The sequence below is a fragment of the Geotrypetes seraphini genome, chromosome 9 (assembly GCF_902459505.1).
Source record: "Geotrypetes seraphini chromosome 9, aGeoSer1.1, whole genome shotgun sequence".
Lineage (NCBI taxonomy): Eukaryota > Metazoa > Chordata > Amphibia > Gymnophiona > Dermophiidae > Geotrypetes > Geotrypetes seraphini.
In genome coordinates this window covers 133009182-133034775 of record NC_047092.1, presented here as the reverse complement: position 1 = coordinate 133034775, position 25594 = coordinate 133009182, and the positions used below count along the sequence as shown (strand labels likewise).

General features: G+C 40.9%; 1 protein-coding gene across 1 annotated transcript in view; it reads left to right on the top strand.

Moving 5' to 3' along the window:
• LOC117366433 (glypican-5-like) overlaps positions 1–25594 on the top strand; it is a 944740-nt gene that overhangs the window by 79632 nt on the left and 839514 nt on the right. The gene's annotated exons all lie outside the window — the stretch shown is intronic.

Sequence of the window (25594 nt, the reverse complement as noted above, 5' to 3'; positions counted from 1 at the left end):
CAAATAGGTACCCAAACTGAGCAGATGACCACTGGTTGCATGAAGATATGACCCCCACACTTCCCCAGTGGTCACTGAACTCTTCCCACCCCCTAAAGATGTGAAAGAAACAGAAACTGTACATACCAGCTTCTAAGACAGCTGAAGATATTATGGAAAATCCTAATGGAGCAGCAGCAGGTATCTGGAGTAGCCTGGTGGGTGGTGTAGTGAACCATAGAGAGGTGGATCTAGGTCCATAACCCACAATATTCACTACATTTATGGTGGAAAGTGTGAGCCCACCAAAACCCACACAAAACCTACTTTACTGCCATATAGGTAACACCTGCAGTTGTAAGGGCTATTGGGGTGGTAGACAGGTAGGTATAGTAGAGGGCTCACCATACACTGGTGAAATGTATACCTGGCATCATATGGTGAAATGTATACCTGGCATCCTTTATGTGAAGTTCACAACAGTGCCCCCTAAAGTGCCCCACTACTCTGTTGGCATGTCTGTGTGGCCAGTCCATTAAAATGCTGACCCCTCACATGTCCAAATGGGAAGCGATAGGGATTGGGACTTGGAAAACTTGTATTAAGTAGTTTACAATCAGGTACTCAAGGATTTTCCCTATTCGTACAGGCGAGCTCACAGTCATGTACCTAGGCTTATTTTGAACCTTTTGATTTTCGAAAGTGACCAAAATAGATAGATGTCCAATAGGCCAGAATGTCTAGATGAGTCATTTTTGAAAAAATAAGATAGATGTCTTGCATTTTCAAAAAATGGTCATTTTCCTGATCAAACTTTTGGATGTCCTTGCGGAAACGTCCAAAGTCAGACTTATCGAAAGTGTCTCTCAAAGCGTGTTACTTACTGATGATAATTTGCACGACATTGCCATTATTGCTTGTTACTGCCTCAGGGGCTATTGTATCAAATAGCAGATCTAAAGTGAATGGATAATGGTGGCAGTAGTAACTGCACTACAGGTACATTCAATGCCATACTGGCATTTAAATTTAAATGGTGACTATACCTACTGAAAATTATCCCCATTGATTTTAAATGGTGTAATATTGTATTTGTGCAATTCTATTTAGGAGGATGGCTAATGGGGTGAGGGGTAATGTGTATTGTAATAAAGCTGTGATTTGGAAGAGGGGCAGGCCAGAAAGTCTGCATAAATGAGTTTTCCTGTACTCAACATACATTGGATATAGAAATCATTTTTAACCTAGTTGCCAAAGTGAAGAGGGCATATATGACTACAAATATCTATTTTTAACATAGGAAAGATTTTTATTTGCTACAATCATGAAATCATTTTCTGTGAGTTTTTTCAAGTCTTAAATTTCAGTAAAACTAGCACTGTATAACAATACAAATCAGCTATTTGCATCCATTGTATATTCTTTGGGAAAATCCTAAAAATCCAACTGAGTTGAGACCCATCCCTGGTTTAGAAGGTTCCTGAAAGATTACTAGATGTTTTCAAGCACAGAAGCTAATAGCAGCTTTTACTCTCTTAGACATACTGTAGTTTCTTAGAATTTTTGAACAGAATCTGGGGTAGGCTTGATAAATGTCTCTGATAGTTTAATAACCTTGAATTTTATGCAAGGATTTCGAATTTCTCATAAGTCTAAGAATTCAACAAAGAAAAAATATTATCAGGATCCAGAATACTTTAATCAGAACTGTGAGCTAAGAATATAACACAAGGGGTGCCAGACTACCAATGGGGTACTTCTTTGAAGCTGGTATAGGAGGGGGCATGAGTGACTGGACATCACTCCTATCAGAAGATCCTGTACCCCAGGCCCCAGGAAATCTCCTCCAGACCCAAGGAAGATCCCTTCCAACCCACCAGAAGACCCCATGGATCTCCTATGGATCTCCCCTGGGCCAACAATTATACAATGAGGTGGGGTGTCGGGAAAGTGAGAGTGAGAGTGAGGGGTTTGTACTTGGGGGGGGGGGGTGAATGGGCTTTGTGTTTGGGGGTTTAAGTCAGGGGGTCTGAAATCCTGAGTGACCCTGATCTAGCAACCCAGGAGTATTGGGCCACGTCTTTGCAGCCCAATGGTCCCGGACAGTAAAATCACCCCAACAATAAGCTGGGCCTTAACCCAACTTGCAGTGTATCAGTGCAATTTGCATTAGGGTTTTTCCATGGCAATGAGATGCAGAATATGTATTTGCATATTTTGCATCTCATTATTATCTAACACCTGTTAACTTAAATATTGCTGCATTGTTTTTAGTCAAGCAGCACTGATGCTGCTTAAGTCATGTTAAGGCCCAAATAACATGACTTAAGGCCCTGACACTGATGAATTTCCCCCTTAATGTAAGCAAGTGCAAAGAGATGAATGTAGGGGATAACTAGCATAAAATCTATTTTACTTTTTTGGGATCTTGCCAGGTACTTGTGACCTGGATTGGCCACTGTTAAAAACAGAATACTTGAGCTTGATGGCCCTTTGGTCTCTCACAGAATGGTGATACTTAAGTTCTTAATGCTCTTATGTTAGACTACAAGATATTCAGAGAGTGGTAACAAAAATGTTAAAGGGTATGGAACAGCTCCCTATGGAAGATAGTATAACAGATTACAGGTTTTCAGGCTAGAGAAGAAATGACTGAGAAGGCGATATGATTATTTGGTTTATATAAACATGAGGAGTAGAACAAATTACTAGAAAATTATTATTTGCCCTTTGAAATAGTAGTAGGGGATAGCCATTTTGAACAAATTCATAGAACCACAGAAATGTAGAAAAAGGAAGACAGGTAAAGATTATGGAGTGGATTCATCAAGGTGCAGTAAAGTGTTGCCCTTTACTGTACCTTGATGCCCATGGCAGGAGCATCAGAATGCCTTTTTGTTTGAGGGTGACCAAGCTATGCCCTAGACTCCGGCCAGGCTCCATTCCAGACCCTGTCCCCATAATAACAGCACTAATTGTAATGTCATTTCTTCCATCATTCTTCATATACACATAATATAATCTTATTAACAATATATAATGGTAACCACAAAATTAAACTTCACAAAGCACACTATATGTAGAGAAAATTTTAATTAACTATCATTTATAGTCTTTTTTCAGCTACTGGATGTATAGCACAGTTTAGAGGGAACACAACTCCCCCTATACACGCACCACTCTTAAAAAAGGAGGGACAGTAGGGGCACTTTTGAACATAGCAGGGAAGGACTTCTTCAGGGTCTACCAGTTGTCTCCTCCAGTACCTTTGTTGCTGATAGTACTATGCACACTTCAGGGAATTCTGTACCAAGAAAATTATACAATGCACCATATTAAAACAATGATTATTAAAGATCTCAGTATATGGACACAGAAAAACTTCCTTAAACTTAATAAACTGAAGACTAAGTTGCTCTGGTTTGGTGATTATAATTTGCGATCACATATGGAACTAGTGTTGACTACAGGAAAGGAACTTAGAATTGAGAAAACATTGGAAGTACTAGGTGTCCTTGGGTTCCTATCTAAGCTTGGACGACCAGATTAATTCCTTGTTCAAAAATTTTTTCTTCAGGTTAAGACAATTAAGAACATTATGACCTGTTCTGAGCCAGACCAGTTTCAGGATAATTATACAGGCTGTTTTACTCCCATATCTAGATTACTGCAATTTTTTGTACTGTGGTATCACAGAAAAGGAACTACAACTATTCCAGCGCACAGCGGCTAGACTAATTTTTTTATTAAGTCAGTTTGAGAGAGCTAGTCTACTATTGAAAGAGTTAAACTGTATGGTACATAAGGCCATATATAGAGAAACTGTAATGGACTAGTAGCTGATATTAAGGTCATAAACTCTTTCTATAGTTAAAGAACAATGCAGCACTTTTAGCTACCTTTCCCCTCTCCTCAACAAGTTCACTGGAAAAAGTTATTCGAGTCTACCTTTGAATATCAAGGTCCCAAAATTTGGAACAATCTACTAGTATGTTTGCATCAGCTCCCTTCTCATTATCACTTCAGGAAATTGTTAAAGACATATCTCTTCTCCTTGTAATTCTCATCTCATGTTTATAATTCTTATACTGTATATTACATTCAATTATAACTTGGAATTTTATTGTAATTGCAATGAATATCTAGGGATCTTATTGTTAAAACATGGGGTATAAGAAATTGTAAGGTATGGTAAATCCCAAATCCAGTACTAGATTTAGAAACATAGAAACATGATGGCAGATAAAGGCCAAATGGCCCTTCCACTCTGCCCATCTCTTCCTCTCTCTAAGACATCCCACGTGCATATCCTAGGCTTTCTTGAATTCAGACACAGCCTGTCTCTACCACATATTCCAAGAGACTGTTTCACACATCTACCACCCTTTCTATAATAGTCTCCTGGAAGAGGTGGTGGAGACAGAGATTGTGTCTGAATTCAAGAAAGCCTAGGATAGGCACGTGGCATTTCTTAGAGAGAGGAAGGTATAATGGTTATTGTGGATGGGCAGAATGGATGGGCCATTTGGCTTTTATCTGCCATCATGTTTCTATTACTAAAAATACATTTTTCATATAAAGAAGAGGGTGTTAAAAATGATTGGTCCTGGGTGTCAAATCTACTAGAAATGCCACTGATAGTCTTATTGAATTTGAAAAAAAAAGTATAATTAATGTTTGGACAAGAAGAATAGATACAAATCCTTTTTTTATTTTGGTTTTTCTAGAGTGTAATTGGAATTTGTAACCTGTGGACTTGCCATATTTTACACAGTACAAAAGAAATGCATTTCTATTTTCTACAAGTATTTTTCCAGTGTTCTACTGCTTAAAAGATTTGTCTTCCTGGTGTTCAGGTTTTTGTCTGCATATTTGTATTTCTAATTTGTAATTACTTATTCTGTATTTCTTGAGAATCTGTTTTGATAGCAGTGCAGCTTATGCTGTGTTCCATATAGGAGGTGATAGTATATTGGTATTCTAGATCTCTGTGTGATAATTATTGAAGTGCTGTCTCTTCATAGACAGGGTTGTTTGAGCCCTTTCAGTTCTGTAATAGCATGTCAAGCTTAATTTATAGGTCAAATAGGTTCTTGATTTATAGGTTTTGCAGGATACTGTAGCTATTAGCATAAGAGTTTACTGCTTCTCAGTGCACTAGATTTTTGAGGTGAGCTCTGCACACCTTCAAGTTTAACAAAATGTAAGACTATTTCCTTTATGGTGGTGGCCGGGGGGAGAGAGGATATTGGACACCTTCAATAAGTTTGAAATGTTGACTCCTATGCTAATTTTCAAACCACTCCTGTACTCTGCCGTGAAACATCACAGGGTAGATTCCTCACTGTGCATGTTGACATGAGTCAATTGCCAACTTGGTGGCAGATCCATCCATGCTAATGGCCACATACAAATGGGGAAACTAGTGAATGGCCATTAATAGAGGAAATGGAAAATGTGGTCATTTTATAGCCATACCAAAAGTGGCCTCAGCATGTGAGAAAGCCCCACACTAGTGATATTGCAGGCCAATTTTAGGGCAGCTTAATTACTTATTAGACTCTAATTCTAATTACTTTTTCATTGTGGAGCTCTGAGGCAGGCTAAATCAGGCTTTCAGTGGAAGGGTAGCAAAAAAAAAATATAACCAGTGAGATATGTTCCATTTACCTGGGACATGCTCAGCAGGAAGAAAACTGCTTCAAATATGGAAAATAGCTTTTAGGTCTAGAAAGCAGTGCCTGTTCATACTCAACAAACGTTATGAAGACTGGCTTCTATGCCAAAGACTATCAGCTCCATTCATTCCAATCAATCATCTTTCATGGATTTTACCTCCTTCTTCCACAGTATTAATTCTTATTGCTGGAGGTAGCCCTGCAGTTTTTAAAGGGAAACTATACCAGTATAATGAAGGCTTAAGGTTTTTTCCTTCAATTGTAATCTGCCTTGAAAGAGGCCAGAGAAGAAGGAGAAGTGGAAGGAGCTTGGGTTAGGACAACAATCTGGTGAATGTACCTGGATTGCTATCACAGTGGTTGTCTAGGAGCATTGCACTTTAAGCCTGCTTGGCCTAAACCCAAAGCTAATAGTTTTAATACTGAGATGGAAGAGTGGAACAATTATAATGCTGAGAGAAATTTTGATTTATAGCATCCCTGGGACACTAGATTATAGTTTGTTTTGTTTTTTTTTAACCTCATAGGTTTGTGCACTGTCAATAGAGCCAAACCCAGTATGCACTGGATAGGGCTGGGTTCCACCATTTTCCAAGATGGTGACTGTAGAGGAATGAGCAAATGGCCATTGCTCCTGACTCAGTGAAAGTTCAAGCTGGGAATGGGTCAGGTAGATCTAGGGGAGGTGGGTAGGGGTTACCACTAGACACCAGGGATTATAGTTTTTAAGCACTGGGGAAGGAGTTGGGAAGAGGTGGAGGTGTCCTAGACACTGGGGATTTTTATAAGAAGTGAGGAGGGAGTTGGGGAGGGGGGCCAAGTTGGGGGGAGGTTGAGGCTGCCCTAGATACAGAGAAATATTTTTTTATTAAGCTGGGCACAAGGGTTGGGTTGGCAGGATGGAGGGTGCCACTATATACCAAGGAAAGTAGTTTAGTTTTATTTTGATATGTAATTCTAAGGTGTGCCTAGTTTTAGGTATTTTATTATTGTACGTTTTATGATGTGTGTTTAGCTGGCCTGGAACTTCTTCTCCGACATCAGAATTGATGTCAGGGGTGGGGGTAAGGCTTGTAGGCCCGGCGCTTGTGCAGTGCAGTCGCTGCACCCGCCTTGGTGTTGCTGCTTCAGGGAAGTAGGGTGCGTCGAGGAAACAGGGTGGCTTGGCTTTGTCGGGGGGCAGGGGAAGCAGGGTGGCTTGACTTGGAGGGGGGAAGCAGGCTGCATCGGAGAAGCAGGGTGGCTTCGGGGGGGGGGGGGTCAGGGAGAGAGAAAGACAGAAAGAAAGGGGGGGGGGCAGGGAAAGAGAAAGAAATGAAAGAAAGATACATGGTCAGAAGGAAGTGCAACCAGAGACTCATGAACTCACCAGACAACAAAGGTAGAAAAAATGAATTTATTTTTAATTTAGTAATCAAAATGTGTCAGTTTTGAGAATTTATATCTGCTGTCTATATTTAGCACTATATTTAATGGGGTCCGGGATTCGGAGGATCTGGGTGGGGGTGGGGAGGAAGATCCGGGGGTTCTGTCCCGTTTTGAGGAAAAAAATAAATGGTCACGTTAGTGATGTCAGAAGTTAAGAGGAAGCAAGTAAACACTGAGCTACGAGGCAGAGGCCTATTATATAGGAATGCAGCAAACCAAAGTGCAAATAAGCCATCAACATGATAACTAGCTTAAGGACAGAGTGGCTTTTCTCTTCTAATTTTCCCACCCTATTATCTGTGCTCTCAGTTCACTTGACTATGATGCTAAGCTTCCAGTGATGATTGAGATATCAGTTCAGCCCTTTTTAACATTGTGAGAGAAAAGGAATGGCTGGATTCCAGCAAGGATAGGAATTTCAAAGTATGGCATCATCATAGGCAGTATGTTCTGGTTATTTGAGCGAATAATCACACTCCCGCCCACCTTTCAGTCAGAATTACAATTTTGCAGTAGAGCAAATTGTTGGCATTTATTAAAAAGAATATTGAAAACTGGTTAGCATGAAATTAAACTCTAGGGAATAATGTGCTGAGAAATGGAAATGTGTTCAAATTAAATGTTATGATTTTTAACACAGTGCAATAAAAGGCTTGTTTACTAAGGTGACATAAGGCTTTGCACCTAACACATGTTAACAAAGTTAAGGCACATTAGCTACAAAACCTTTGTGCTAGCTGTTGCGAAAGTTCCCAGCACTTTGGGAAGCCAGCTGTGTAGTTAACACAGACAAATGATCAGTAAGCTGGGTAAATAGCAGTGCTATTAACATGGAATGCAGTTAGCTACACCTTTACAGCCGCAGCTCATTATCTGCCACATTAGCGGTTAATGCACTGTAATGCTCTTGGCATTAAGTGCAAGGCACAGTCTCTGCCAAATATCTACCCCCTCTTAACGCAGAAATTCTTAAGTGTCTGGTGAGGCAGTTATTGAGCACTAACAGTTAATATGATCTTGCCATTTTAAGCACCTTATGCAGCTTAATAAATGGGCCTCTTAAAAAGTTAGACATTTCATGCTAAAAGCATGATACAAATGTGTATTTCTTTATATAAGATCTAAATACATGCATGAAACGTTTAGGCAATGGATAAGTGTGAGATGCACTGTATAGATGGATTGTTAGGTTGGAAATAGGGGATGGCTGTGAGGGATGTCTACAAGTGTTTGTATAGTTGGTGTCTCATTTCAAATGCGTGTATATGAACCAGGGACAACTGAGTTGCGCTGAATGCCGCATTTTGTTTCAATTAAGAAACTCGATTACCTGAGCACATTACCCTAGTGTTGATTTGGTTACACTGATGGCAATACAGTTTCATGCTTAATTTATGACTTGCTGCACACTAACCACTAATATTTCATGGGAGATAGTTGAATATCCTGATCAGTGGCTAGCCCGGTTACTGGCTGTGTTGCACAACATAGCCAGTCAGTGCCAATATTAATTAGCTGACTGGCTAAGTTTAGTGACTAGACAGACCCATACAAATAACAGGTCTCTCTATGACCGTCTATGTCAAACATGGCTGCACATAGACCAAAATTCAAATGCAGATTGTCAGATATGGCTCCACTGACCATGGGAGGTGGTCAGGCTGCCTCACATGGTCTGGAAATTGACCCCTTGGTTTTTAAAGCACTTTAGTTAAACTGGTCCACCCAGCCCTTCATAATTTTATTTTTGCTGCAGTGTCATAGCTTTGTTTACACTTCTTGATTTAATGATCAAAAATGTTTGGTTTTGCCTTCTGTGTGGGTTTTATAGGAGTCCTCAACTTGCTGTCAGGCTCGTAGGCATGGAATAAATTTTCACTATTAGGATGAAATGCGATCTGTTGTGTTTTAAGAATAAATTGAAAATATTCTGACCATTAGATAGGGGTTTATTGTCTGTGTCCCTTGTGGTGCTGTTATACTGTTGAGGTTATTTATTTTATATGAGGATTGTCACCCACCTAGAAGTAGTGCGATGGGTGGGATAAAAACACATTAAAGTGATTATTTTAGAAGCTCTGTTCTTGTTTTAGACATCTGAATACTAGCATTTAGATGTCCTTATTGCATGGACATCCAAATCCCAATTTTATAAAGGCAAAATATGGATGTCTAACACTGTAGTACATCCATATGGCAAGAGGGAGTGGTCTAGGCGTATTTCAGGTGGGATTAGGGAGGGTCCATATATAGATATCCAACTGTGATTAAAGAAGGGGAAGGGATGTCCAAGTCTAAAAATATGGATGGCAGAGATATGGAGCAGACCAGGCAATGGTCAGGAGACCAAGGTCAAAGAGTATTTCAAATGCAACAGTAGTGGAGGGGTCAAAACCATGCCCAACCCACTCACCTAAACATGCTGCCTCAGGGGCCTACAATATATTGCTCTTCCCCTCAAGTGTTTCACAATGTTGCATCCAAATTATATATTAGTAAAATAGAAAGGAACCAGATTAGATTATATATTAAGTTTGCAAGTTCATTTCTTCCCAAAATAACTGTAAGGCTGAGGTAGAAGGGGAGTATACCTAGTAGGCACAACTCTCCTGAAAATCCTTGAAAAGAAGACTCTTAGCTCATATACCTGAAGATACAATTGCCCAAATCACTAAAGTCAGCGATCTGGTTTAGCGACAATCGCTGGTTTAGCGACAATTGCGGTTAACCGACCCAATTCACAAAATGGCCCACCGGTATTTTTTCCCTCAATCGCCCATTTTCCGATCTGGCCATGCAAATTTGTAAAACCCCCATGTAAAATAGCCAAGCGATTGATTCACTAACATTTGCTTGGCTATTTTGCATTGAGTTTTACGATCCTAAAACCCAAATGCTGTCGACCTAGATCTTCCGGTTTTTATTTATTTATTTGTTTGTGTGGCACAGATATTTTGTGTGTATTACACATGCAAAATATCTGTCCCATAAAAAAAAATCCCCCACCGCCGCCTCTCCCCAATGGCCTGCCGACAGTCGCACGCCCCCTCCCTCCCCCAACAATTGCCGTGACACCACATGCTTTCCCTCCTGCAATCGCCTCAACCACTTGAATTGATATGGCAGGCGGGATGCCCACTCCCTCCTGCAATCACCTCAACCACTTGAATTGATATGGCAGGAGGGATGTCCACTCCCTCCTGCCATCGGGCCCCCCCGGCTGTCCGGTTGGGTCGGTTTCCTCCCTCCCCCCTCCGTGCCGTTGCTCTCCCCCTCCCCTCTCCGTACCTTTAAGTCGGGAGCAGGAGTGATACTCAGTACCTCCTGCTCCTCCGCTGTCTGCTGTCAGTAATGTGGGCCTTAGGCCCTGCCCTGGTACATCATGTGATGCACAGGGAGGGGCCTAAGACCCTGATTGGCTCAGGCACCTAGGGCTCCTTCCTTTGGAGGGGCCTGAGGCATCTGAGACAATCAGAGACTTAGGGAGGATCCTAAGGAAGTCCCTGATTGGCCAAAACAATTGCTGCCGGTGAAGGAGCTGGAGGGACTGAACACCCCGCTTGCTCCTGATTTAAAGGTATGGGGAGGGGGATAGCAACGGCAGTGGGGAGAGACCCGACTCGACCTGATATGGCGGAGGGAAGGCCTGACGGCTTGAAAGAGTGGGCATCCACCCTGCCATATCAGTTCATGGGGGGTGGGGGTTGGCAATGGCAGGATAGAGTAGGAATCCCTCCTGCCATATCAGTTTGGCTGGGGGAGGGGGGATGGCTGGAGGGAGTGGGCATCCCTCCTGCCATATTTGCTTAGGGGGGAGCGTCAGGGGGAGCGAGTGGTGGCAGGAGGGAATGGACATTCCGCCTGCCATCTTTTTTGGTTTGGGGAGGGAGAGGGCACTTTGTCAGGTGGGGCTTTTTTTTTTTTTTATTGGGCAGATATTTTGGCCAGGTACTAGTGACCTGGATTGACCACCCTAAGAATGGGCTACTGGGCTTGATGGACAAGTTTCAAGTTTCAAGTTTATTAGGATTTTATATACCGCCTATCAAGGTTATCTAAGCGGTTTTTACAATCAGGTACTCAAGCATTTTCCCTCTCTGTCCCGGTGGGCTCACAATCTATCTAACGTACCTGGGGCTATGGAGGATTAAGTGACTTGCCCAGGGTCACAAGGACCATTGCTCTGACCCAGTAAGGCTATTCTTATGTTCTTATATTCTTAAAATATCTGTGCCAGTAAAAAAAAAAAAAAAACCCGGCATAGAAGCTTTGATAGCAGTGAGAGGAGGATGCTTCTCCTGTCATTACAGTCAGGGCTCTGCACCAACTCAATTGCTCACTGAGCAATTGAGTCGGTGAGTTTGCATGCAAATCTTTTGAACCTCCATGCAAATCATTTGCTTGCAAACTTGACAGTGAATCAATCGCTGTTTGAAAATTGGCCAACAGTGATTGAGTTGCTATCTTGAGTGAATCTGGGCCAATATAGGTTCAAAACATTTCTCTGACAACCAGAATCCGTATCTAATTCTCAAGCATTAGCGTAGGAACGCCTCCGTTCAATTACACCTGTCACCGTTAAGATCATTTGCAGCAGAAAGGCTGTCTGACGCCCTGGGAAACCGGGGTGCATTTTAAAATAAATGTGTACATTTTACACTAAGCTGAATCCTTAATTACAGCATAAATTTCACTTCTGTACATTCATGTTGCAAATTTTTTTTTTCTTTGCATTTTCCACCATTTAAAGCCTGTCATTTATTTTGTCAATTAGAGTTCCTTGCAACAGCTTCACTGTAGTTTCAGTTCTCATATTTATTTTCAATTTGTTTTTATAAGAATGATTTATTCTGGCTCAACCCAACTTTTTCTGATAAGAGATGCTGATGTGCTTCGTCCTACCATGCCATGTACTCTCGTACATTGTATTGCCCATCATGTAATCTTCTACTGTAATAAGGCCTAAATTCACTAAACGGATCTACGATTCGGGTCTGGGGGGGCTGATTTGATTGTCAGGGTTTTTTTTTCAGTTTTATTCAGTGATACCACACACTTTAAATCATAGTACTCTTGTTAAACACAGAGAGAGAATATTTCTAAATGGAAAAGAAAGTATCTTAATTAAGCCCTGCATCATTAAAGTAAATTAATTAACAGGTTTCAGCACATACTGTATTATTCTTGCTCTGTGTTTGCAAATAAGCACAGGACACACACGACAACACTACAGCTCTGTTAATGCTCTTTAAGCAGTCTCTGGTGCACAAATTTGCATCTTTAAATTTTTTAAATGCAATACCAGGCTGGATCTGGCTTATACTCACTCTAGGTACAGAGAAATGAGTAGTAAAGTCCATAAAATCCACCATACAAACTGAAATTTTCAAAATAGACTGTACTTTCTGCCACCCTTTGAATTGCTGGTCCATGATTCATACCACCACATCATCTTCCCTAATATATCTGTTTATAACAGGGTCAGGTATAAGCTTCCACAATATTTCATCCCTCATCCATGCATCTCTCTTAACTTCAAACATGGCTATCACATGCAGTGGTACATACAGTAAATGCAAGTCATACACCTTGCAGCATATGTCTGTCCATATGGCTTAATTTCAACATTCTCCTTTTACCTCGTTTACCAGGTTCTATCTAGGGATAGTGTAAACATTCTAGTGGAATTGGTATTCCCTTTAAATCCTCAAATACATGTCTTTTTGGGTGGTTGAGGGCACAATTAAAGGTCCACAGAGCCAGTATTATTCACATAGTAACATAGTAACATAGTAGATGACGGCAGATAAAGACCCGAATGGTCCATCCAGTCTGCCCAACCTGATTCAATTTAAATTTTTTTTTTTTTTTCTTCTTAGCTATTTCTGGGCAAGAATCCAAAGCTTTACCCGGTACTATGCTTGGGTTCCAACTGCCGAAATCTCTGTTAAGACTTACTCCAGCCCATCTACACCCTCCCAGCCATTGAAGCCCTCCCCTGCCCATCCTCCACCAAACGGCCATACACAGACACAGACCGTGCAAGTCTGCCCAGTAACTGGCCTTAGTTCAATATTTAATATTATTTTCTGATTCTAAATCTTCTGTGTTCATCCCACGCTTCTTTGAACTCAGTCATAGTTTTACTCTCCACCACCTCTCTCGGGAGCGCATTCCAGGCATCCAATACCCTCTCCGTAAAATAGAATTTCCTAACATTGCCCCTGAATCTACCACCCCTCAACCTCAAATTATGTCCTCTGGTTTTACCATTTTCCTTTCTCTGGAAAAGATTTTGTTCTATGTTAATACCCTTTAAGTATTTGAACGTCTGAATCATATCTCCCCTGTCTCTCCTTTCCTCTAGGGTATACATATTCAGGGCTTCCAGTCTCTCCTCATACGTCTTCTGGCGCAAGCCTCCTATCATTTTCGTCGCCCTCCTCTGGACCGCCTCAAGTCTTCTTACGTCTTTCGCCAGATACGGTCTCCAAAACTGAACACAATACTCCAAGTGGGGCCTCACCAATGACCTGTACAGGGGCATCAACACCTTCTTCCTTCTACTGACTACGCCTCTCTTTATACAGCCCAGAATCCTTCTGGCAGCAGCCACTGCCTTGTCACACTGTTTTTTCGCCTTTAGATCTTCGGACACTATCACCCCAAGGTCCATCTCCCCGTCCGTGCATATCAGCTTCTCTCCTCCCAGCATATACGGTTCCTTCCTATTATTAATCCCCAAATGCATTACTCTGCATTTCTTTGCATTGAATTTTAGTTGCCAGGCATTAGACCATTTCTCTAACTTTTGCAGATCCTTTTTCATATTCTCCAACTCCCTCTTCGGTGACTACTCTGTTACAAATCTTGGTATCATCTGCAAAAAGGCACACTTTTCCTTCTAACCCTTCAGCAATGTCACTTACATACATATTGAACAGGATGGCCCCAGCACCGAACCCTGAGGGACTCCACTAGTCACCTTTCCTTCCTTCGAGCGACTTCCATTAATCACCACCCTCTGGCGTCTGTCCGACAGCCAGTTTCTGACCCAGTTCACCACTTTGGGTCCTAACTTCAGCCCTTCAAGTTTGTTCAACAGCCTCCTATGAGGAACTGTATCAAAGGCTTTGCTGAAATCCAAGTAAATTACATCTAGCATATGTCCTCAATCCAGCTCTCTGGTTACCCAATCAAAAAATTCAATCAGGTTCGTTTGGCACGATTTACCTTTTGTAAAGCCATGTTGCCTCGGATCCTGTAACCCATTAGATTCAAGGAAATACACTATCCTTTCTTTCAGCAACACTTCCATTATTTTTCCAACAACTGAAGTGAGGCTCACCGGCCTGTAGTTTCCTGCTTCATCCCTGTGACCACTTTTATGAATAGGGACCACATCCGCTCTCCTCCAATCCCCAGGATTCACTCCCGTCTCCAGAGATTTGTTGAACAAGTCTTTAATAGGACTCGCCAGAACCTCTCTGAGCTCCCTTAGTATCCTGGGATGGATCCCGTCTGGTCCCATCGCTTTGTCCACCTTCAGATTTTCAAGTTGCTCATAAACACCCTCCTCCGTGAACGGCGCATGAGCACCTTCATGCTCAGGTACCTCTTATGCCAGGGCCAAAAAAGTATAGTCAAACAGTTCTTCCTGTGCTGGGAGCCTAGTATCTTGGTCCTGCAGAATAACATTTTTGAAACCATGACCCATGGTGTGTAAGCTTACAGTTATTCTAAATGAAAATGAAGCTTCCCAAAAGTCAACTTGAGACCCCATTTTGGTAGGTCCTGGTTAACAAGCTTGCTGAGACCATGTACTTTGGGTGCTGATACTGTTCATATTTAGACTCATACAGGCTCAACCTAACTTGATGGCATGAGAATTGGTTAATATAGAGGACTCCCCAATAATAGAAGCCACTGAACTGGGTGATACAGCACCAATTTCTGAAGCTGAACTCGGTGACTCACCTCTGCTCCTAGATATTTGGACAACTCCTTGGCCATGACCCCTCAGTCTCTCAAGTTCACAGCTTTCCAGGAGTCCTCATGCGGTTCATTTCAGGCATGTGCTCAACATCAACAGGCTAGCTAGGCTTTCTGACAGTGATAGTCCCTGCTGTACTTGTTGGATTCTTTAAGTTGCCCAACCTGGTTTCTCTTCCATGCTGCTCTCTCATGCAGTGTCTAGGAGATTTCTCCAGGCTACCAGAGCTTGTAGATCAGCAGCCTCAAAATTGCGGCCCACAGGTCACATGTGGCCTGCCAGATACTATTTTGAGACTCTCATTGTCCACTCCACAAGTGTCCGGCGGTCATGTCCAGTGGTTGCTGTAACCTCACGCAAGTGCTTTCCTGCATCTGTACCCTCTACATCATGAATGTCCCCACACAGTTGTGCCTGAATCACCCACTGGTGAGAAACCAGTCCATTTTGAATAGAAAGGCCTTGGAAAAAGGTAAAATGTCCAAAAGACTTCCACAATACAGCAATTCCTCCTCATGTTTCAACTCGGTACATGTTTCAAATTTATGTGGGTTCTTGCTGCTTGTCTACATATTCTCTGCCAGAATCAACAGTCAGGCAGCCTTGTAATTTTACCCTGTTCCAATTCCAAATGGTTAGCTCTAAAGTTTATGAGTTTTGCCACAAACACGTTGTCTGGTTTAGAAAGTAAAAAATAAATAAATTTTCTCCTTATTTCAAGTCCTTGTTCAGGTGCTAGATTATGTAACCCCTAGTTGGTGTATGTAGTTAGGCAGTTGCCTAAAGTAAACCCTGTTGAGTTAATGACAAAGAGTTGAAAGTATTTTAAATTCATCAGTATTATTGCCTAATATCTAGGCTTCTCTATAAATTTCCTTTCATTAAGATAAAAAAAAACCAACTATACATACTATACTATAGAAAATAATGGCAGATAAAGACCAGCATGGCCCATCCAATCTGCCCAGAAAATGGACAGGATTGTATCTGCTACTCTGTGTGGGTTACCTCCCACCCCCAACACCCACCTCCCAACTCTCTGACGGCAGGAAGGAGTGGGCATCCATCCTGCCATATCAGTTTGGGAGGGGGATGGCTGGAGGGAGTGTGCATCCCTCCTGCCATATTCACGTGGGGGGGGGGGGGGAGAGCGTCAGGGGGAACATGTGGTGGCAGGAGGGAATGGGCATTCCTCCTGCCATTTTTTTGATTTGGGGAGGGAGGGAGGGGACACTTTTTCAGGGGGGCTTTCTATTTTTTTTTTATTGGGCAGATATTTTGGCCAGGTACTAGTGACCTGGATTGGCCACCGTGAGAACAGGCTACTGGGCTTGATGGACCATTGTTCTGACCCAGTAAGGCTATTCTTATGTTCTTAAAATATCTTTTTTTTTTTTTCATTTTTTGAGGCGCTTCACTTCTGGCAGTGACCCTTAGCGAATTGAACACACAGGCATTTGTTGTTACCCTTATTCTTTGCGGTATATCTTATACCTTATTTACCATGGACCCCTGACGAAGGTGTACTGTCCGAAACACGGACCGTGTCGGGTCCCTTGGTTGGTAAAAAGGTTTTCATATTACTGCATTTTAATTTTGTTACAATAAATCCTGCCTGCATCTTGTACATTGCCTGCAGTTTCTGTTGGTTTTTCCGTTTTGGTGATTTTTTACTGCAGCTTCAGTTGGATTTTTCTGTTGTTGCTTTTAAAATATCTGTACCATTAAAAAAAAAGAAAAAAAAAACCCGGCTTAGAAGCTCTGACAGCAGTGACAGGAGGCTGCTTCTCCTGTCACTACTGTCAGGGCTCTGCACCGACTCAATTGCTCACTGAGCGATTGAGTTGGTGAGTTTTCATGCAAATCATTTGAATCTCCTTGCAAATCATTTGCTTGCAAACTTGATAGTGAATCAATTGCTGTTTGAAAATCGGCCAGAGAATACCACTCCACCCTTTGTAAATGGTTTAAAGATATTATATTTAAAATGCTAAATTGCCTGTTTTGGGCTCTATTACAGATTTTGATCAGATTCTTATGCCTACTCACTCCTAAACTTCATGGTTCCTTGCTCAAAATGACTTCTAGCAACCATAGAGAACCCTATGCAAATGCATTACAAGGAGCTCATTAGTATTATAATGAGAATGCCATATAATGCTCAAAATGGAATGCCCAATTTTTACTGGCAAAATTTTTCAGCAGGTCAGGAGCTGCTGGTAACCATTTGGGCTCCGTTTACTAAGCTGTGATAGCGTTTTTTGTGCACCGCACGCTAGAGTCTAACACCAACATTAGGAAAACAGAAGGGAGGTGGGACTGGAACCAATGAAGGAAACTCAAGAGAACAAGAGCACCCTAAGTACAAATAAAAAAGCCAAAAACAGAAAACTATTACTGTTGGGGGATTCCATCATCAGAGGCATTAACCTTGGAACACAGGGCGAGGAGTCCAAAATAGTGAAATGTCTTCCAGGATCCTCAGCTACCAGGAGTTCCAGGCAAATACTGACTATAATTAAGGAAGAAACTAAGGATTTTAACACTGATGTTGTTATCCATCTGGGAACAAATGATCTGGCCAACAACTCCACACTTGCAGCACAGAAAGCTTTTCGGGAGCTTGGTGAGGGCGTGAAACCTTTTGTAAAGACTTTAGCTTTTTCTGAAATACTGCCTGCATATGGAAAAGGAGAGCAAAGAGTGAAAAACACAGAGGACTTTAATAGATGGCTCAGAGCCTGGTGTCATCAAGAAGGCTTCAGGTACATAGGAGGATGGGGAAATACATGGAAGGACAAGAAGCTATATTGCACTGATGGGCTACATATAACTACAGCAGGAAAAAGAAACCTTGCAGAGAAATTTAGACAATATGTTTCAAGGCATTTAAACTAGAAGGTGGGGGTGGTGTATGTACGAAGGACAATTATAGAGACCACCCCCTGCAAAAGAAAAGATGTGATAGTAGTAAAGGCTGCAACATAAGCAATATCAGCAACTCATTTCTTAGTATTGCAACGGAAAGTGAAACGACACAAAAATCTATACGAAAAAGGAGATTATCGCTGAAAAATAGCTGGAAAGCGATGACCACAAATGCTCGCAGTCTAAGCAACAAAGTTCATGATCTGCAAGCCCTGATATTAGAGGCAGATCTAGATATTGTTGCTATCACAGAGACATGGTTCAGTGAATCACATGGATGGGATGCAAACATACCGGGATATAATCTTTTTAGGAAGGACAGAGATGGTCATAAAGGTGGAGGAGTAGCTCTCTATGTAAAGATCAATATCCAAGCGACCGAAATGCAAGGGACCTGGGGAGAGGAAGAAGCGATATGGATTGCTCTGAAAAGAGAAGATGGAACTTCTATCTACGTGGGTGTAGTCTACAGACCTCCGACTCAATCGCAGCAAATTGATAAGGATCTGATTGTGGATATCCAAAAGTTTGGAAGGAAAGAGGAGGTTCTGCTGTTGGGAGATTTCAACCTGCCGGATGCGGACTGGAATGTTCCGTCTGCGGAATCAGAAAGAAGTAGGGAGATTGTGGTTGCCTTTCAAGAGGCTCTGCTCAGACAAATGGTGACGGAACCCACAAGGGAAAAAGCGATATTGGATCTGGTCCTCACAAATGGAGAGAGTATCTCTAATGTTCGAGTGGGTGCTCACCTGGGTAGTAGCGATCATCAAACGGTTTGGTTTGATATAACGGCTAAAGTGGAGAGCGGCCGCACGATACTTAAAGTCCTAGATTTCAAACGTACGGACTTTAATGCAATGGGAAAGTACCTGAAGAAAGAGCTGTTAGGATGGGAGGACATAAGAGAAGTGGAAAGACAGTGGTCTAAGCTGAAAGGAGCGATAAAAATGGCTACGGACCTTTATGTGAAGAAAATCAATAAAAACAAGAGAAAAAGGAAGCCGATATGGTTCTCCAACCTAGTGGCTGAGAAAATAAAGGCGAAAGAGTTGGCGTTCATGAAATATAAAAAAACCCAAGAAGAGGAGAGCAGAAAGGACTACAGGGTGAAATTGAAAGAAGCCAAGAGAGAAATACGTTTGGCGAAGGCACAGGCGGAAGAACAAATGGCTAAAAATGTAAAAAAGGGAGATAAAAATTTTTTCAGATATATTAGTGAAAGGAGGAAGATAAAAAATGGAATTGCTAGGCTAAAAGATGCTGGGAACAAATATGTGGAGAGTGATGAGGAGAAAGCAAATGTGCTAAACAAATACTTCTGTTCTGTGTTCACAGAAGAAAATCCTGGAGAAGGACCGAGATTGTCCGGCAAAGTTACACGAGAAAATGGAGTAGATTCTGCGCCGTTCACGGAGGAGGGTGTTTATGAGCAACTTGAAAAACTGAAGGTGGACAAAGCGATGGGACCAGACGGGATCCATCCCAGGATACTAAGGGAACTCAGAGAGGTTCTGGCGAGTCCTATTAAAGACTTGTTCAACAAATCTCTGGAGACGGGAGTGATTCCTGGAGATTGGAGGAGAGCGGATGTGGTCCCTATTCATAAAAGTGGTCACAAGGATGAAGCAGGAAACTACAGGCCGGTGAGCCTCACTTCAGTTGTTGGAAAAATAATGGAAGTGTTGCTGAAAGAAAGGATAGTATATTTTCTTGAATCTAATGGGTTACAGGATCCGAGGCAACATGGCTTTACAAAAGGTAAATCGTGCCAAACGAACCTGATTGAATTTTTTGATTGGGTGACCAGAGAGCTGGATCGAGGACATATGCTAGATGTAATTTACTTGGATTTCAGCAAAGCCTTTGATACAGTTCCTCATAGGAGGCATTGAACAAACTTGAAGGGCTGAAGTTAGGACCCGAAGTGGTGAACTGGGTCAGAAACTGGCTGTCGGACAGACGCCAGAGGGTGGTGGTTAATGGAAGTCGCTCGAAGGAAGGAAAGGTGACTAGTGGAGTCCCTCAGGGTTCGGTGCTGGGGCCAATCCTGTTCAATATGTATGTAAGTGACATTGCTGAAGGGTTAGAAGGAAAAGTGTGCCTTTTTGCAGATGATACCAAGATTTGTAACAGAGTAGACACCGTAGAGGGAGTGGAAAATATGAAAAAGGATCTGCAAAAGTTAGAGGAATGGTCTAATGCCTGGCAACTAAAATTCAATGCAAAGAAATGCAGATTAATGCATTTGGGGATTAATAATAGGAAGGAACCGTATATGCTGGGAGGAGAGAAGCTGATATGCACGGACGGGGAGAGGGACCTTGGGGTGATAGTGTCCGAAGATCTAAAGGCGAAAAAACAGTGTGACAAGGCAGTGGCTGCTGCCAGAAGGATTCTGGGCTGTATAAAGAGAGGCGTAGTCAGTAGAAGGAAGAAGGTGTTGATGCCCCTGTACAGGTCATTGGTGAGGCCCCACTTGGAGTATTGTGTTCAGTTTTGGAGACCGTATCTGACGAAAGACGTAAGAAGACTTGAGGCGGTCCAGAGGAGGGCGACGAAAATGATAGGAGGCTTGCGCCAGAAGACGTATGAGGAGAGACTGGAAGCCCTGAATATGTATACCCTAGAGGAAAGGAGAGACAGGGGAGATATGATTCAGACGTTCAAATACTTAAAGGGTATTAACGTAGAACAAAATCTTTTCCAGAGAAAGGAAAATGGTAAAACCAGAGGACATAATTTGAGGTTGAGGGGTGGTAGATTCAGGGGCAATGTTAGGAAATTCTACTTTACGGAGAGGGTGGTGGATGCCTGGAATGCGCTCCCGAGAGAGGTGGTGGAGAGTAAAACTGTGACTGAGTTCAAAGAAGCGTGGGATGAACACAGAAGATTTAGAATCAGAAAATAATATTAAAGATTGAACTAGGCCAGTTACTGGGCAGACTTGTACGGTCTGTGTCTGTGCATGGCCGTTTGGAGGAGGATGGGCAGGGGAGGGCTTCAATGGCTGGGAGGGTGTAGATGGGCTGGAGTAAGTCTTAACAGAGATTTCGGCAGTTGGAACCCAAGCACAGTACCGGGAAAAGCTTTGGATTCTCGCCCAGAAATAGCTAAGAAGAAAAAAAAAAAAAAATTTAAATTGAATCAGGTTGGGCAGACTGGATGGACCATTCGGGTCTTTATCTGCCGTCATCTACTATGTTACTATGTTACTATTAGTTGTTGGCACAGGAGGAAGAAGAAGTGACCTATTGTGCTGTAGTTTACTTCCTTCTCACCATGGAAGTTCAGCTGGGAAGGGGAAGAGAGTAATCAGAGCTACTGTCATGGCTGAAAATGAGAAAGGAGACAGAAAAAATAGTGTGCAGTGGGTGATTTGGAGCTGAATAAAAAGGTAAATCGTGTGTTGTGGGTTTGGAGACAGAATAAAGGGGCAAATTTGTCATAAGGAGGGTATGGGGGCAGAGTAAAAGGATGAATATGCCATGGGGTGGAAGCAGCAAGCTGAAAGCATGCCATAGGGGATGGGGAAGGGAGGAAAGATACAATGATAGCTGGGGAGGGGAGGAGAAAGAATGAGAGGTTGGGGTATTGCATGCAGGAAGAGACTTTAGGGACAAACAGAATTATGTGTCATGTTGGGATTTAGAGGAAGACAGAACTGCAGTTGGAGTCAGGGCAGGATTAATCCTTTGGTAAACCCTAGGCAAACAAGCCCATGCATTGCAAACATTTTAGAATGGGGTCCTCTTGGTTCTCACTGCAGAGGAAAACCAGCAAAGGATGGAACTGCAGGGAAGAAATCTGTTTGCTGACTCCTCTGCTGCCAGTAGAATGATTTAGAGGATGGGAAGAATACACTTCTTTGCCCCCCCCCCCTCACCCCCAATAACCATTCTTTCTGCCTGCAACTTTCTTACCAGGTCCTTGGCAACCATTGAGAGGACCCTCCTGAACATTTGGGTCTAAGCACATGCCTAGTTTGCCTGTGCAATAAACCTGCCCTGTCACTACTGCGACTTTGTAAAGAGGGTCCTATGTTTATAATTTTTCATTGTAGTGAAATACTGAAACTGAATTGCTTGGTTTATACATCTGGTTCAAGATATCTGAATAAAGATTGCTCTTTTTTTGGCTTAACAGAGTAGCCAATTTCCCAGTGATTGTTGATATTTCATTCTAACGGATTTTTTAAAAAGTCAGAAAATGGTTTAATGTTTTAGATCATTTGTAATGCTTTAAGAATCCATCATTTAGCACATTCTTATCCAGGAAATGGGCGTTGTGACATTTGTTTGACATTAAAAAAATCTAAAATTGCTTTTAAGTCCACAACAGATATCACAGAACAATTTGTGAGTTAAAGACTTCAAACATTTTAAAGCAAAAATAGAATATGTTTTTCTTGTATCATATATCAGTTAAAACAATCATTGTCTACTGTTTGACTGGAGCTACAAAAATCTTTCCTATATAAATTGATAGTACATTGTCAATGTAGGCAATAACTGAGGGTATTAAAGAAGGATTGTGTTAGTTAAGATGAATGCTGTAGGGCACAAGGAAGCCCCACACAAGCAAATTAGAGATTTTTTAAAAATAAAATTATTTTAATTACAAAAGAAATGCTTAAATACTACTTACTTAGCCACCATTACCAGTGGGCAGTCCCCTCCTGTGGACGGGATCTTAGGCGCCTGGCTTGGAACCCATCTGTCTGTCCAACTTACTGTGAGTAAAGGGGGGTGTTGGGGTGAGGGGGGAATGTCATGAGTGGGGGAGGGGTGTCAGGGGTTGCGGGGTTGGGGATAGTGGCAGATTTTCAATGAGATGGAACCTCGCCTAGAGTTAAACTTTCTGAGATCATATAAGATAGGAAAGGGTTGAATTGAGAAATGGCACGTTTAAGAATAGAAGTTGGAATAGCATCTTGAAGAGATGTACTAGAATTTAGTGACTTAATAATTGCATGTATCTTCTGTAATGAAGGAATTTTAAATGCACTCATATTAGTTCAAGTTCAAGTTCAAGTTCACTTTATTTTTGATGAATCGCCTATTTAAAACATTCTAAGCGATGTACAATTAAAAACAAGTTATAAGAGAACATATAGTCATATTAGTAATACATTAATAACAGCTAAATAAATATTTGTTAAATAATTACATAAAACAGAAAAGATCTCTATATATAATGTTAAAAATAAACATGAAAATAGGGGAAGGGGGGAAAAAGTTAAAAAATTTTCTCTTGATGGAGGAAAAAAAACATATATTAGGGAAAAAAACAAAGGGAGGGGAAGAAAAGAGAAGAAAAAAAAAGAAGAGATTAATTAATCGGTAAAGGCATCATTGAATAAGAAAGTTTTTAAAAGTTTTTTAAAAGAGACAAGATCTCTATCCTTTCTAATAAAAAGAGGTAGAGTGTTCCAGAGTTGGGGAGCTAAAACAGAGAACATATCGTTTCTCCTTGTTCCCACAATTTTTAAGGAAGGGACCAATAATAACTCTTGTTGTGACGATCGAAGGGATCGATTAGAATGATATGGAATAATCATTCTAGATATAAATTGAGGGGTATTATATAGTAGGACCTTAAAGACTAGAAATGCTATTTTAAACGTTATTCGATGATTAATAGGTAGCCAGTGTGACTTAATAAGAAGGGGTGTTACGTGGTCATATTTTTTTGCTTTATGTATAAGTTTTATGGCAGTATTTTAGATTATTTGAAGTCTTTTCTTTTCTTTATGGGAAATATTATATAATAAAGAATTACAGTAGTCTAATTTGGAAATAATCATAGAATGAACAAGAATATTAACAGATTTTGGTTCTAAGAAGGATGAAATAGATCTTATCAAACGTAATTTATAAAAACAGGATTTGACCGTTTGACTTATGTGATCATGAAAAGATAGGTTCGTATCAATAGTAACTCCTAAAATTTTTATGGATGAAACAGATTCAATTGGGTTATTTTCAAGCAAAAAAGGGGATATTGGTCTAATGCTTTTTTTCCATGTAAATAGCATTGTTTGTGTTTTTTGTATATTTAGTGAGAGTTTATTTTTGCAGAGCCAGTTTTTTATTATATCCAATTTGGCGTTGATGGCTATAATTTCATCATTATTTCCGGGATCAAGTGGGTGAAGAAGTTGAATATCATCGGCATAGGAAAATGAGGTAAAGCCCAGTGATTGACAGATAGTAAGAAAAGGTGAAAGAAAGATATTGAATAAAAGAGGAGATAGAATAGAACCTTGAGGTATACCAAAAGGCGAAGTGTAAGGGGTAGAGTAATCTTCTTTGATTATGACAGTTGAAAATCGATTGGAAAGAAAAGATTGAAACCATTCCAGTACCTGTCCTCCAATACCGAAGGATTCCAAATGATTGAGTAGTAGAGCGTGATCTATAGTGTTGAAGGCCGCTGAGAGATCCAAGGAAAAAAGGGCAACCGATCTGTGGTGGTCTAAGTAGTAATGAATATTAGATACCAAGCCTAGCATTGAATATTCTGTATTATGGTATTTCCTGAAGCCCGTTTGGTTAGGGTGCAATACGTTTGATGACTCAATAAAGTCTGTAAGTTGTTCAAAAACCAATTTTTCTGTTACTTTTGCTAGGAAAGGCAAGTTTGAAATTGGGCGATAGTTGGTTACATCATTACGATCAGCATTGTATTTTTTCACTATTGGGGTGACGATAGCTTTTTTCCAATTGAGAGGAACCGTGGATGTAAGAAAACTATTTTTGATAAGTGACTGTATAAAGGGACCAAAGCAAGAAATGAATTTTTTCAAGTAGAATGGGGAGATTAATTCTGAACGAGAATTTTTTAATTTAATTCTTTGAAGGACCCCTTCTATTTCTTTTATAGATGGAATTTTAAAATTTAAGCATTTAGATGTTGGTAGCGTGAATTTAGTGTTTTTATGCAAAGAGTCGTCAACTTTATTTGTAGTAAAAGTTTCTCGTATTAGTGCAATTTGTTTACAGAAGTAATCAGCTAAATCTTGAGCTTTGAGTATATTTTCCAAGGTTTTATTATTATTTTTTTTAAACTCAGGAGTAATGGATTTAAGAATTAAGAATATTTCAGAGCTATTATTGGCCTTATAAATTTTATTGGAGTAGTAATATTTTTTTGCTTGATTAATTTTATTTTTATAAAAGTGTGCTTGTTCTTTATAGCGTTGTAAATTAATTGATGTTTTTGATGAACGCCATTTTCTTTCCAGTGAACGGAGTTGTGTCTTAATAATAGATAGTTCCGTAGTATACCATGGATTACGAGCTTTACGAGTAGGGATAATTTTAGAGATTAATGGTGCTTTTTCGTTCAGACAGGATTCTAGTAAAGAGTTCCAAGAAAGAAGTTGATCATCAACAGAATCAAAGTTAGGAATATTTATGGAAGGGCTGAAAAAAGGAGCAATATCAGAGGTTTCTAGTTTAGAAAAATCTCTGAAAGTGATTTTTTTTTAGTGAATCGGGAGAAGAGACTGTTTCTACTGGGTAGGTGTAACAACAATCAATAGAGATCAAGTGGTGATCAGACCATGGTACAGGAGAAATACAAGGTA